This window comes from Engraulis encrasicolus, chromosome 11, assembly GCF_034702125.1.
Source record: "Engraulis encrasicolus isolate BLACKSEA-1 chromosome 11, IST_EnEncr_1.0, whole genome shotgun sequence".
NCBI classification, from domain to species: domain Eukaryota; kingdom Metazoa; phylum Chordata; class Actinopteri; order Clupeiformes; family Engraulidae; genus Engraulis; species Engraulis encrasicolus.
In genome coordinates this window covers 32,942,020-32,955,395 of record NC_085867.1, presented here as the reverse complement: position 1 = coordinate 32,955,395, position 13,376 = coordinate 32,942,020, and the positions used below count along the sequence as shown (strand labels likewise).

Sequence of the window (13,376 nt, the reverse complement as noted above, 5' to 3'; positions counted from 1 at the left end):
TGCTTTGATGGCTACATCCATGTTGTATGCATTGTCCACTGTAGCTGCCACAATCTTGTCCCTCACACCAAATTCCTCCAGGATTTCCACGATTTCCTCAGCTACAGCTGCTCCTGTCTGTGCTTGGTACACTGCCTTGGTTTTGAGGACTTTCTCCTGTGCCTGCCCATTCCTGATATAATGTATGGTGACAGTTATATAGTGGTCCTGGCTAAAACTTGTCCACCCGTCTGCGGTGATGGCTGCCTTTGACACTTCCTTGAGCTCAGCGGTAAGATTGGCCTTTTCCACAGAATACCAAGCAGGTATTAAGTTGTTTCCTAAACTATCCCTGCTAGGTGCTGTGTATTTGGGGTTCAGAGTCTTCATCATCTTCCTAGAACATATAATCATAAATAATAATAACAACAACAATAAAATATATAATATGAATGTTTTTGGTCCAAAAGGATGAAAAAATAGATTTCACCTTTACATTATGACTTACAACCTACCGAAATTCTGTGGCAGCTACAGTTGCGAATGGGTGCAACCCTTTCACAACGAATTTCGTGACTGCCCTGTGGCACTCATCTACTCTCTCCTGTGTCATTTTGTTTCTCCCTGCCTCGATGAAAGGAGCAGCTACAGGTAGCGAACTGGAGCGAGTGCTGCCAGCCTCTCGCTGTTCACGGTCCTCTTCTAAAAGCAACGCAGAAGGCATTTGTTTACAATAATAGCTTCTCACAACGTCAGGGACACATATGAAAGGAGCAGCTACAGGTAGCGAACTGGAGCGAGTGCTGCCAGCCTCTCGCTGTTCACGGTCCTCTTCTAAAAGCAACGCAGAAGGCATTTGTTTACAATAATAGCTTCTAGCAACGTCAGGGACACATACAGGCGAAACAAGCGAAGCGAAGATAAACTTAATTCAGTGTTCCATTCTAGCTAATCTGCACTATCGCTTATTCTCTATCACCTGGAACGTTCTAAAGACGTTGAGGGGTACACTTCAGGGGTACATTCGGCAACACACCAGCTGCCATGGTGCCTCACTGTTTATAGCGAATTCTAAGAGCCCAATGGGCAACAGATCAGAGGCGAATCAAATCCTAACGTTTTAGAACTGTTGGATTGATTGACCAATGTTTCGCTTCGCCCCTGTTAGCTTGCCTTAGCTTCCCTCATTGGAATTAGAGGTGTGTCGTTCATGAACGAGCCGGTTCTTTTGAACGGCTCCCTGAAGTGAACCGGATCACAGCTGGGGGAGCCACTCGACCGTTATTTCGTTCATTTTTTATTCATTTTAAGCACGTGACCTCGACCAGAGTAATTAAATTTGGGAAAAACGGTCTTTAGAAGCAGCAAGATAATCAGTTGTTGTTTGGACAAATTTGCCAAGAGGTGGAGTCAAAATATTATATTCTTGACACTGAATAAATAATTTAAAAAGAGCCAAAAGAGCCAGTTTTTTGAACGGCTCTTTGAAAGGAACGAGCCACTAAGATCCGGATCCCTAAAAAGAGTCATAAATCCCATCTCTAATTGGAATGAATGGCGATGTTCGCTTCGCTTGGCCGAACTAGCGTGTATGTGTCCTCCTAGCCTAGGCGTAACTGTTCACTGTCATTATATCACCACAACATCATGTCATACTAACATAGAACAAGTTCCATGGCATTATCATTTTATGATGTGTGGTACTTACCACCACAAGCTCTCCCTTTGGTGACAGTCTCAGTTTCGTTGCCAGCTTCGTTCGTCGTTGGTGCTCTCTTCGAATTACAAAGCAGGCCAAAAACGCTGCACGGGGTTAAAATGATCCCGTGCTGTGACCTAAGATGCTTAGACATGTTGGTTGTGTTCCCTCCCGAACAAGATATTTTAGTTTGGCATTTGTTGCAAGTTGCCTTATCCTCACTATCTTTGGTAAAGTGTAGCCAGACTTTAGATCTCTTGACTCTTTGGGGCGCCATTGTGTGGAACTGGAACTGCTCATGCGCGGGGTCTGCACTTGCATATGTAGCGTAGGAAGGTTACGTGGTGTGACGTAATACGCTGTGCGTTGTTTGCGGAAGTACAGTAATGCAATCCGTACTTGTGGGATCGATAACAGAATCGTTTAATACATTTTCAAACGATTCCATGGAATTGAAACATTAGGAACCGATTCTAAACGAGAACCGGTTTTCGATTCTCATCCCTAGTGGCGAATGACATCATTTCGAATAGTGACGCCCCCGATAATTGCGTTTTTTTTACAGTCACGCCTTGAGGACCGTCTGTCCTATATTGTGTTAAAATTTGAGCGCTCTACTCATGTTCTAACTGTTCCTGTTCGTGGCAGAAGTGTCCTTAGGAACAGTCAGGGCATGGCATTAGCTCAGAGCAAGAGGAAATGTCAAGACAAAAACATCTCCTTTTACTATAATAATCTCAAAAGTAAAGCACATGTGACAGTAGTCTACTTTCTTGCCCTCTGATTTTAACACAGGTAGGCTACTGATTTAAGTGTCAGTTAAAAAAAAACTTCCTCTCATGAACAAAATACAACCCCTTATGCTATCTAGCTAGTAGGCATTGTAGTTAGCTTGCCCATAATACACCATGTTCAACTAGAGATGATCTGTATGGCAACCGTTTCATTTTGGATTATGCGATCAGCCTACACAATATCAGGATGATGCGTACAAAAGATCATCTAACAGGAAAATGCACTAGTATGGGGACTAGTGGTGATGTGTCACCTCAGTTGGGAATAGGGTGACCATGTCCGTGACAGGAAAAAGGAGGACATATTTTAGGACGGGGGGTTTGGGGGTCCTCCCTAAAGAAAATTAGCTTTTTTTAAGATGCAATTTCATGCATTTTAATGCATTTTTGTCCGGCTTAATGCTGTGCCTTACGCCGGACAAGGCACTGAAAAGGGGGGGGGGAGGCAATCGCTATTCCGACACTTTTAAGGGGTTAGGGTTACGGTTAGGGATGTAGGAATAGCGGCGGACGGTGGAAAACGTGTCGGTATTTTGACAATAGACATTAACGTCGGAATAGCGACATGTCGGAATAGGGCCACGTAACCCTGAAAAGGAGGACTGTACTCCCTAAAGGAGGACGTCTGGCCACCCTAGTTGGGAATGCTTGGCTATAAAGTTTGCTAAGCTAGCTAGCTAACACATAACTGCTAACAGCTTACAACAAAGTCTAAATAAAGGCTATAAAGTTTGTTAAGCTAGCTAGCTAGCACAGAACCGCTAACAACTTACAACAAAGCCTAAATAAAGTTGCCTTGGTAAGTTAACTATCTTTACTCATTCTACAGTTACTTTCTATGGAGCTGTATAGTATGATCATCCTACTGCAGGGGTGGGCAATTATTTTGGCCAAAGGGCCAAATTGGGTTTAGAAAGTTGACCAAAGGGCCGGATGTCGTAGGCAACTTGCCTATGTCAATCATAAGAAATGATGTATGCCAACATAATTACACCATTGTAAGTTATGCCATTCCTGCTAATTGTATCTAGATGTAGACTTGAGTAATCTTCCAAGGGTTTCCAAGACCCTTGTTTTAGGTAGACAATTTAAGAATGAGTGATCATATGAATCTGCATTTTTTTTCTTGGAAAGGCTCTGAGGGCTGCATGAAATGGCCGAGCGGGCCGCATGTGGCCCCCGGGCCTGAGTTTGCCCACGTCTGTACTACTGTATCATCAAAAAAGACAGGGGGGTTGCAGATTCTTGGAACAGAGTAACCATTGTGTGTGGTCAGATGCATTCAGCTCACAAGAGAAAGTATTGCACTTAGCCTCAGACCAGCTAGCCTTCACCACTCCAATCGGCTTGTGAAATGTTGGATATGTGATCAGTACTTTATCAAAAGAAAATGTATTGAACAATATATGACAAGATCACTATAGCAGAAACATGATGACGGTAATCATCAATCTGCAAATTGTCCGCTCTGCCAAAGAAGCTGCAGTAAGCTAGCTGGGCTTCCTGCCTGCCTCCTCTTCACACACACACCGTACTGGAGGAAACAACAAAGTAGGTGAGACAGTATTTCTTTGATTTCACGGAGTTACGTGCACCTGCTGTCATGATACATTGTGCGCGCCAGCAACTAAACCAAAACACTCTTTGTTTTCGAGCCCACCCTCGTTATATTTCAGTACATTAGTAGCGCTGATTAAAACCCGGATGATCCATTTGGACAACCGGATAAAGACCTCCCCCGGACAGACCGGATGGCTGTCATGCATTGATCCGCCAAAGGCGGGTCAGACGGCATTTCATTAATATGTCAACAAAATGGCAGTTACAGCGTGAGAAATTGTGAAACCGGAATATATCCTCTTTAGTTGACTACAACAGCCATAATATCTCAGTTTGCTGTTCAGTCACAAACACTCACTGAGTAAAACGGAACCAACTCCCGCCTTGTCATTCATCGAGCCTGTTTCATCCGTCCTGCCTGTTGTGGCCAATTGAGTCGCGGATCCCCACTCCCTATTGTGCTTCTGACTCTGTTGAGGTCTAGCCTACATTTCTAAATGTTAACAGTGCTCTGCCAACGCTTTTACATCTCAGTCTGTAGGCTAGTGTATTTACTATCACCCACTGCGTTACAGCGTACAGACTTTAAAGCCACTGCTGTCACTCCCCTCGTCCGAGTCAGCAGCGGCGCCCTCGGCGACTCGGTGAGAATCCTGACGAGTTGTTTGGTAGCAGTGAATCTCCTACGGATCGGCTCAATCGCTTAAGTTTCGTTTTTGCCAAGAGTGTGCGTGTCGCAAGGCAACTCGGCAGCGGAAGCGAGTAGTCATCTGCTGCTCGCCTCCTGTCTATCCTCCCTGCTCAACTAGACCTCTGCACCCAAATATTTGACTTTCAGTGTTGCCAGATGTGTCTGACCAAATCCCGCCCAAAAGATTCTCAAAAACCGCCAAAATGCGCTAAATTCCGCCCAAATTCAACAAATTACATTGACTTCTATGGGCCCAAAACGGCTTAAAAAACCGCCAAATGGCATCCGCCCAATCTGGCAACACTGTTGACTTTTAGTCTTCTTAAATACAAACACACACATTATTTATTGCAAAATCAGGAACATGCCGTTTCACTGCTGCCAAAGGCTCTTCAAGTCGTGGTCGCATGTTTAGTGAGGAGACCCAGGGTCGGGTCGCAGCATGAGTTTAGGAACTGTGACGATTCATAAAGTGAGTTTTGTTGATCAAACTGTCTTACTCTTTGATTTATCGATGTGAATTGATAAATGGGACAACAAAGGCGAGGCGCATAGCCACGTAACGGCAGAAACGTTTTAAAAAATACATTATTATTATTTATTTTTATTTATTTTAAATAAGTGATCCGTCTAATTCGGATACCCTCCTTGGAATGATCCAATCCATCCGGACGCTTCAAAGATTCGAGTTAAGCACCTCTATACATTAGTAGGTTGAAAAGATCATACAAACGATCTTTTGTTCAGGCTACAGATGACAGAAGACTCTGTAATAACATCTGATAGGTTTGTTAGGACGATATCATTATGGGCAAAAACGTTTGCAGTTATAGTTCAACTTCAAATGGTGTTTTCGCAGCTTTTTGGCTAGAAAGCAGCATTTTGGCGAATTCCCCTTATTTTCAACAGATGATTATGGATTATGAAAGAATGGAAAGGGGTAGAGAGACACGTTTTTTTTTTCTGATGACAGATGAGTGTCCAAACTGTGTTTTGATAGGTATGGTGTTGACATAGACACAGAACTAAATTTTATGTGAGCCTCCAAAAAACACCCAAAATGTTGAAAAATCTTTGGCACTCTGGGTTACTCTTTTATGAAAATGACTGGCAGGCAATGAGTTAAGTGGCTATGCGCCTCGCCTGTTTTGTCCCATTTATCAATTCACGTTGATAAATCACAGAGTAAGACAACTCACTTAATGAATCGTAACAGTTCCGAAACTCACGCTGCGATCCGACCCACCTGGGTCTCCTCACTAAACATCGGCCACGACACAAAGAGCCTTTGGCAGCATTGAAACGGCATGTATTTTGCAATAAGTGTGTGTTTGTATTTAAGAAGTCTAAAGTCAAATATTTGGGAGCAGAGTAGCAGGGACAGACAGGAGACGAGCAGCAGATGACCACACGCTTCCGCTGCAACTCGCACACTCGTAGCAAAAACGAAACCAAAGCGGTGATCCGAGTCATAGGGGATTCGCTGCTATCAACAACTCAGCATGATTCGTCTATCGTCTCACCGTGGGCGCCGCTGTTGACTCGGGCGAGGGGAGTGAGAGCAGTGGCTTTAAGCCTGTAACGCAGTGAGTGATAGTAGTCACGTAGACTATAATTTCCGTTGGTAGAGCCCTGTTAACATTTAGAAATGTAGACCTCAACAGAGTCAGAAGCACACATATCTGGGAGTGGGGAGATCCGCAAATCGATTGGCCTCAAGAGTAGGCCCGTGTTAAAAAAATCGATTTTTAGATTCTGGATCGATCCCCGTATTAATTCCGTAGGATCGATTTCGACGTCCAAAGATCGATTTATTTATTTATGTATTTATTTATTTTAGTAGGCCATGTCATTTCCAAACGTCCTGCAGTACACGGAAACCGCCACAAGAGAGCAGCGGTCAACAACAAGTTGACCACAGCTCGGCGGAAAATGGAAAAACGGGGTAGAAGCTTTTTCCCTGACCGACGCTGAGATATAGCCAAATTGCAAAGGGTTTGCGTCCAAATTTCCGAAATATAACTCTACATCCTTTAATTTGAACACTTACTTTGTGCAATTAATCAAGGAAGAGTTTATATTTTTACACCGTGTTACAAATAAGCACCATCCGGCGGTGGCAGGAAGTCAGCCATCAACGCATTTTGCCATAGGGAAACTTACAAAGCATACCACGACGATCATTTAACAAAACACACAAGTTGTTTTACTTCAAGACAAAGATATTGCCTTAAGATATTGCCACTTTCCCATTTGTAAATAAGTCGCTATTTTCAATGCAACCGCTGTGTTCAAATAGTGTCTCCGTAACGCGTGGGATTTGTTTTGGATCAACCAAACATGAAGGCTTTGTGCGTCTCACGGAAACGTCAGCCTATTGGCTGAAAAGTTGCCAACGTCATTTTTTGGGAAATTGCCACTGGCTTCCACTGCTGTCAATCAAACGCGTGTACTGCAGTAGTGGCAGTGATGAAGTTAGTAAATTACACGATTGGGAGTTCAAATACACTGTGAGGAAAGTACGTGGTTTAGAAGAAAATGGACTTAATGTGGCATCACTATGGATACTTGGCGAGCGGTACAAAAAGTCCAGAGTGATACGATCGTCTTTGGTGGGAAACGGAAGACTTTGAAAAAGGTATGCTGACGTTTGCTGGGATGCTAACAGCTGTTGCTGAGCTGCGGCTGCTGAGCTAACAACTGTTTCGGTTTTGTCTGTGATCAACCATTTGATTCGTGACTGGCCTTAAATGAGGGGACAGTCCCAGCTTTCTAACGGTGTATGGGATGAATACCTTTATACAAATGCCGCTTTAGTTTTTATTAATCAAAGCGTCCAGCATTACACTTCTGTTTTCAATACTGCCGTCAGTCGCACTTAAAACATTCTTTCATCCCCCATTTCAAAGTATAAAACTATCTGGCAATAACATAAAATATATGTTTTTAAAAAATCTTTGTTTCTGGCTTTCTTGGTGAACACAACCTGGCTGCATACCACTGCGACAGTCTTTTTTAAAATTTATTTAAGAACACCAACCCGAATCGGATCGAATCGGATCGTTTTTGATAGAATCTAAAAAAATCGATTCGTAATCTTCAGAATCAAAATCGGATCGATTCTTAAAGTTTGGATCGAATCACACCTCTACTCAAGAGTCAGGACGGATCAAACGGGCTCAATCAATGACGAGGTAGGAGTTGGCTCCGTTTTACTCAGTGAGTGTTTGTGACTGAACAACATACTAGAGAGATTAGAGAATGGCTGTTATAGTCAACTAAAGAGGGTTATATATTTTGTTTCATGGTTGTTTGTTTCATAATTTCTCGCGCTGTAACTGCCAGTTTGATGACATATTAATGAAATGCCGTCTCGTCCGCCTTTGGCGGATTAATGCATGATGTGTCCGGTGGAGGTCTTGATCCGGCTCTCCAAACGGATCATCCGGGTTTTATAACAGCTCTACCAAACACAATGTTAATCAGATACAGTGTTGCCAGATTGGGCTGTTTCCCTTCCAATTGGGCTGCTTAGGATGGCTGTGTGCGGGTAAAAATTGCATTTTGCAGGAAAACCTGCCCAATTTTGCCCTTAGAAATCAATAGAATTGGGCGGGATTTAGTGCTTCCAGGCGGGTTTTGAGCAATTTTTGGGCCAGAAATCATCAGCCTCATATGGCAACCCTGATCAGATAGCAAGAGCGAAAGTCAAGGTGGTTCAGAACAAACTTGCCAAGAAAGTTGATGCGAGCTCATGTTTAAATGCCTAATAATTGACACAATAGTTGATAAGACGTTACTGATCAGGAGGATTATGTATTATGTTGAATCGCATGTCTCTTTCACAGGCATGACTCCTAAAGGCCGTGAAAGGAAGAGAAGGATTTGTCACAAATCGTAGCATGAGGAGACAACGGTTCTGCAGCTGAGCCTCTACAACGGTGTGCTGGCTATATTGAAGGACTACGTCATGGTTTTCCAGGTCTGCCATTTTAGTAGCGATTGTCTTATTGTTATGTCATCGTAATATTTCATTGCACGTTCAAGTCAAGTCAAGTCAAGTAGGTTTTATTGTCAATTTCTTTACATGCACTGGTCATACAAAGAATTTGAAATTACATTTCTTGCTTTCCCATACAGACATAGACTAATCTAGGTAAGGACATAGACAGTATAGACATAGACAGTACTTACACATGGACTTAAGACAGTATGCCAGTGCTCATACAGACATTTAAAGTGCAAGACTGGACAACAGAAGACTTGTAGAGGACATACATTAAGAGGTATTGTTGTGCTTTTCCTAAAAAAGTCCTTTATAGCGTTCTGACATGGTAATAGTAGCATTTTGAGGAAAAATAAATAAATAAATATATTAAAAAGGTCTGTCAAGTACACCAGCAGCAGTGTGTGTGTGTGTGTGTGTGTGTGTGTGTGTGTGTGTGTGTGTGTGTGTGTGTGTGTGTGTGTGTGTGTGTGTGTGTTTAGTGCAGGTAGAAGGTGCGGTGTGCGTCTGTGTGTGTGTTCGTGTGTCTGTGTGTGTGTGTCAGTGTGTTTATGTTTGGGTTTAGTGCAGAAAGTGCAGTGTGCTTGTGTGTGTGTGTGTGTGTGTGTGTGTGCGCATGTTTTGAGTTAGTGCAGGTTGAAAGTTCAGTCATAAGTATAGTAGTGCAGGTGGAATGTTCAGTCGCAGATATGGCGATAGGGGGGGGGGGGGGTTGTCAGTGGCCTTGCTGGCTAGAGGCTGACAGTGGGTTGAGTGTTCAGCATCTTGATCGCTTGGTGCATTGTGCTGCTCGCCAGCCTGGTGGTACGGGAACGGAGGCGCCTGTACCTCTTTCCAGAGGGCAGGAGGCTGAACAGTTTGTGTGCAGGGTGGCTTGTGTCTTTGATGATCATCAGTGCTTTCCGGGTGAGGCGTGTGGTGTAAATGTCCTGCAGGGAGGGGAGTAGTACTCCAATGATCTTCTTCGCTGTGTTCACAACACGCTGGAGTGTCTTCCTGTTTTTCTCCGTGCAGCTTCCTCCCCACACTGTGATGCAGTTGGACACGACGCGCTCTATGGTTCCTCTGTAGAATGTTGTCATGATGGAGGGTGTAGCACTTGCCTTCTTTAGTTTGCGCAGGAAGTAGAGACGCTGATGGGCCTTCTTCGCCAATGATGTAGTGTTGGTGGTCCAAGAGAGGTCGTCGCTGATGTGCACTCCAAGGAACTTGGTGCTGCTCACTCTCTCCACAGCATCGCCGTCGATGGTCAGTGGTGGCAGTTGTTTTTGGACCCTTTGGAAGTTGACAACAATCTCCTTGGTCTTGTTGACATTCAGCAGGAGGTTGTTGTCTTTGCACCATCTGGCCAGCAGGTCTACTTCTTCTCTGTAGTGAGTTCAATGTTAAAGAGACACTAGGTAGGATGATGTCATTTGCGTGGTGGTAGTGACATGCCTCAAAATATACACCGTAATGAAAAAATGCTGTTCAAATGAACTCGCTGTGAGACTGTTTTTCATCCTGGAATGCCAGCAGTTCATACAAAACGATGTTATTAAATGAAATGTGTTTCCCATGACACTCCCTCTGACCGCACTGCCTAAACTTGCATGTGGGGTTTTCTGACAGCGGACCGTGGAAGTGATCACGAAAGCCATCGTTCACTTACTAAAGACTCTTAAGTGTTGGCTGACTCGGGACCGTGAAAAAAAAACAACTGAAATCACATTTATATACTGAGGCCTATTATATTATTATATATTATATGGTCCTTAACCACCCTCCCCCAACTCCACTTCTACCCCCTCCTCTCTTCTTCCCTGTATTCCCTAGCCCCATCTCCTTTGAAAACCAACATGGGTTATGAAACGAAAGAAAACGAGAGGTATAATATTAACCACGTAATAATGACAACAGCAGCGATAATAATGATGATTAATGCCTTCATCTTATATAGCGTCAATATGCAATATTTACATTTTGCAGTCTATTTTTTTTTCTCTTTTTACCTTGTCCTCACCAGTTTGTATGCCTGTGGACATGTTGCGAATGTCAGTCTCGCTTTCCGCCAGGCTAGCCTTTATCCTGAGGTGCAAAACGTCTCAGGCCTCCCAGTTCCACTCCGTATTTAGATCGAAGCTGACTGGCAGCTTCAGTTCCACCTCCCTTTTTTCTACTTCCACAGCTGCCCTCATGGCCGCTTCCACCTCCACCTTGGCAATGCCGACACGGGAGCTCCTCCTCTTGAAGCGCTTGCCGATGGCCTTGCCGAGCGACTTCAGGCCGGCCATTAGGCAGCAGCCTGGACACACTTATAACCCCTGCTTCTGCCCCGTGCACCTCACAATGCCCGTTGTCCCTCAGGTCTGATGGGCTGAAGAAGCCATCCTCTCTTGCGAACACCGCCAAATTATCATCCCACTTTAAATTTGTCCTACACCCGGAATGATGTCATTTCCGGTTGCGCAAGCAAATCACATTAGGAAAATAGGAACCAATAATCATATATTCCAATATTATATCGTTTTGGTTTCCCTCTTTATTATATCCAGGTTGCTAGCACAGTCGGCCCGGTTTTGGCTGAATGTCGGCACTGTCAGCTGAAACACGATCATATTGGCTGGGACAATACTGCTGCGCTGCAGCTGGCCAGATTACGCTGTTAGTTGACACTCGGCAACGCAGTGTCGGGTGATACACGTTTTTGTTAAATGGGCCAAAACTACTATGGTGCAGCTGGCCTGATTACACTGTTACTGAGTCGTCCCGATTGCTGTTGACGTGGCAATGCAGTGTCGGGTGATACACGTTTTTTGTTAATGAGCCGATAACGCACTGCAAGGTCTATTAAGCCTTTGTCTGAGCTGGTCCATGGTAAAATAGGCTAGGTAAGAAAAGTTAGTAGGCCTAAAATAGACTATGGGGTTGGGGGTGTGTGTGACTAATTTTCATAGTCAGAGTGCATCTTGTACGCGCATTTTCACGTTGACTATTATGTTATTTTTGAATGATTTAGGCCTAATCGGACAATTGGGTTCCTGCACTGCTTATTATAATTTCACTGCTAGGCCTTCACATGATGACAGAATGCATTTCCTGGGGGTGCTAACAACCTCACTCCTTGCTGCTGTCTACCAACTGCACGCTTAGGGCCAAAACATACCAAGGCGGAACGGCACGAACGCGGTCTTTCTGCTTAGTGTTGGTCGGCGTGTTTTTCTCTGCCTTTCACACAGACAGCGTCGGCGTGCGTGGCCAGTCCTGTTCAAAACCCTCCCCACAGCCAAAGCTAGTGTAGCGGGCAGAGCGTAGTGCTGTGTAGGAGGTGCCACTTCGGGTGGCGACGCAAGCCAATTGCGTGTCGAGCGTAATTAGGTGGCACAGGTGGCATGTCATTTCAAATGGTGGCGGGAGCTTGCCAAAGATTGCTTTGTTGGTGGTGCAGGGAGCCAGGAGGTTGTTTGTTTGCTGTGCGGCCCGTGAAGTTGGAAGTTTGTGTCGGTAGTGCGAAAACGTGAGGTAAGGTTACTCCTTCTAGGCGCTTGTCTTGCCCGTGTCGTAATTTCACATGGTTGATCTCACGTTTGTTTGTCTTGTAGCAATTTGGGGCTTATCGATCATTAAGCCGCATGCAAGGTGCCTACGTTGTCTTTTGGGAGTTTGCTGGGTGAACCCTGAGTAACACGGGAAGTGTCTGGATCGCAGCTGATGTAAGTTTGATTTGTATTTCGCCTTGGCTAACCATCCGATGGTTGTTTGCATCACTGACCCTTACCTCTGCCCTGGTTTGTTGGCAGATACTGCACTGAGCTGCCGACACGCGCATTTAATCCTTCCTACAGAAGCACGGGCGCTCACATTAATCCCTCCTGCGCTGCATTGTAACAACTAAATTGGGAAGTTTAATCAACATTTAACTGCACCGGTCTCAATGTAAGTTCCCTGACTCAGTCTTGTCTCTGCTTCCGCTGTATAATTTCTCGAGATGTCTTGCCTGACTTGGCTGGCTATTGTGTTTGCATTGTAGCCCAAGAACGCAGCCCAGTCACTGACTGACAGGCGGCCGGCGAGCGCGCGTCTCTCTCCAGTCCTGAGGTGCGCATTTCCTTATTTTAGTTTTAGTCGTGTCTTAAGGTCTCACTAATTCACCAAGCATGATGTTACAGCCTGATGCTTTCTCTATTTCAGGAGGATCATTTTAGGAGCCACAGCCACTGTTTTTCCTTCGTTTATTTTGTTTGTATTTTCTTTTGAGTTTGGTGGGACACTCCCCTCAGTACGGGTTTTAATTGGAGTTACTGCGCAGTAGGCTACTTTTGGGCCGACAGCCAATCGGTGAGCCACGACGTGGCCCAGCGCAGTGTTACACTCGTCTTTCGTCTCCTGCTTGAGTGTGTGTGTGTGCGCGTGCGTGTGTGTGTATGAGTGAGTGTGCACTTTGTGTACATGTTGTCTGTGTTTGTCTATTTAACCATCTAGGGCAATGTGCAATATATTTGTTTGAGGACAGTGTGGGTTTGCAGTGCAACACGTGTGTAGTGTACAAACTGTCAATAGTGTTTGCAATTACTTACTAAACTGGGGTGCCGTGAATATTGTGTGCAATATACAGTGTGTGTGATCAATGTGTGTAGGCCTACCCTTTTATTATTTTCTATGTTTGAA

General features: G+C 44.5%; 1 long non-coding RNA gene across 1 annotated transcript; it reads left to right on the top strand.

Annotated features, from left to right (window-relative positions):
- Nucleotides 1-12,113: 12,113 nt before the first annotated feature.
- Nucleotides 12,114-12,560, top strand: LOC134458944 (uncharacterized). Its single transcript, XR_010036706.1, has 3 exons — nucleotides 12,114-12,230; nucleotides 12,311-12,421; nucleotides 12,509-12,560. It is a non-coding gene; the product is annotated as an uncharacterized LOC134458944 (long non-coding RNA).
- Nucleotides 12,561-13,376: the final 816 nt, after the last annotated feature.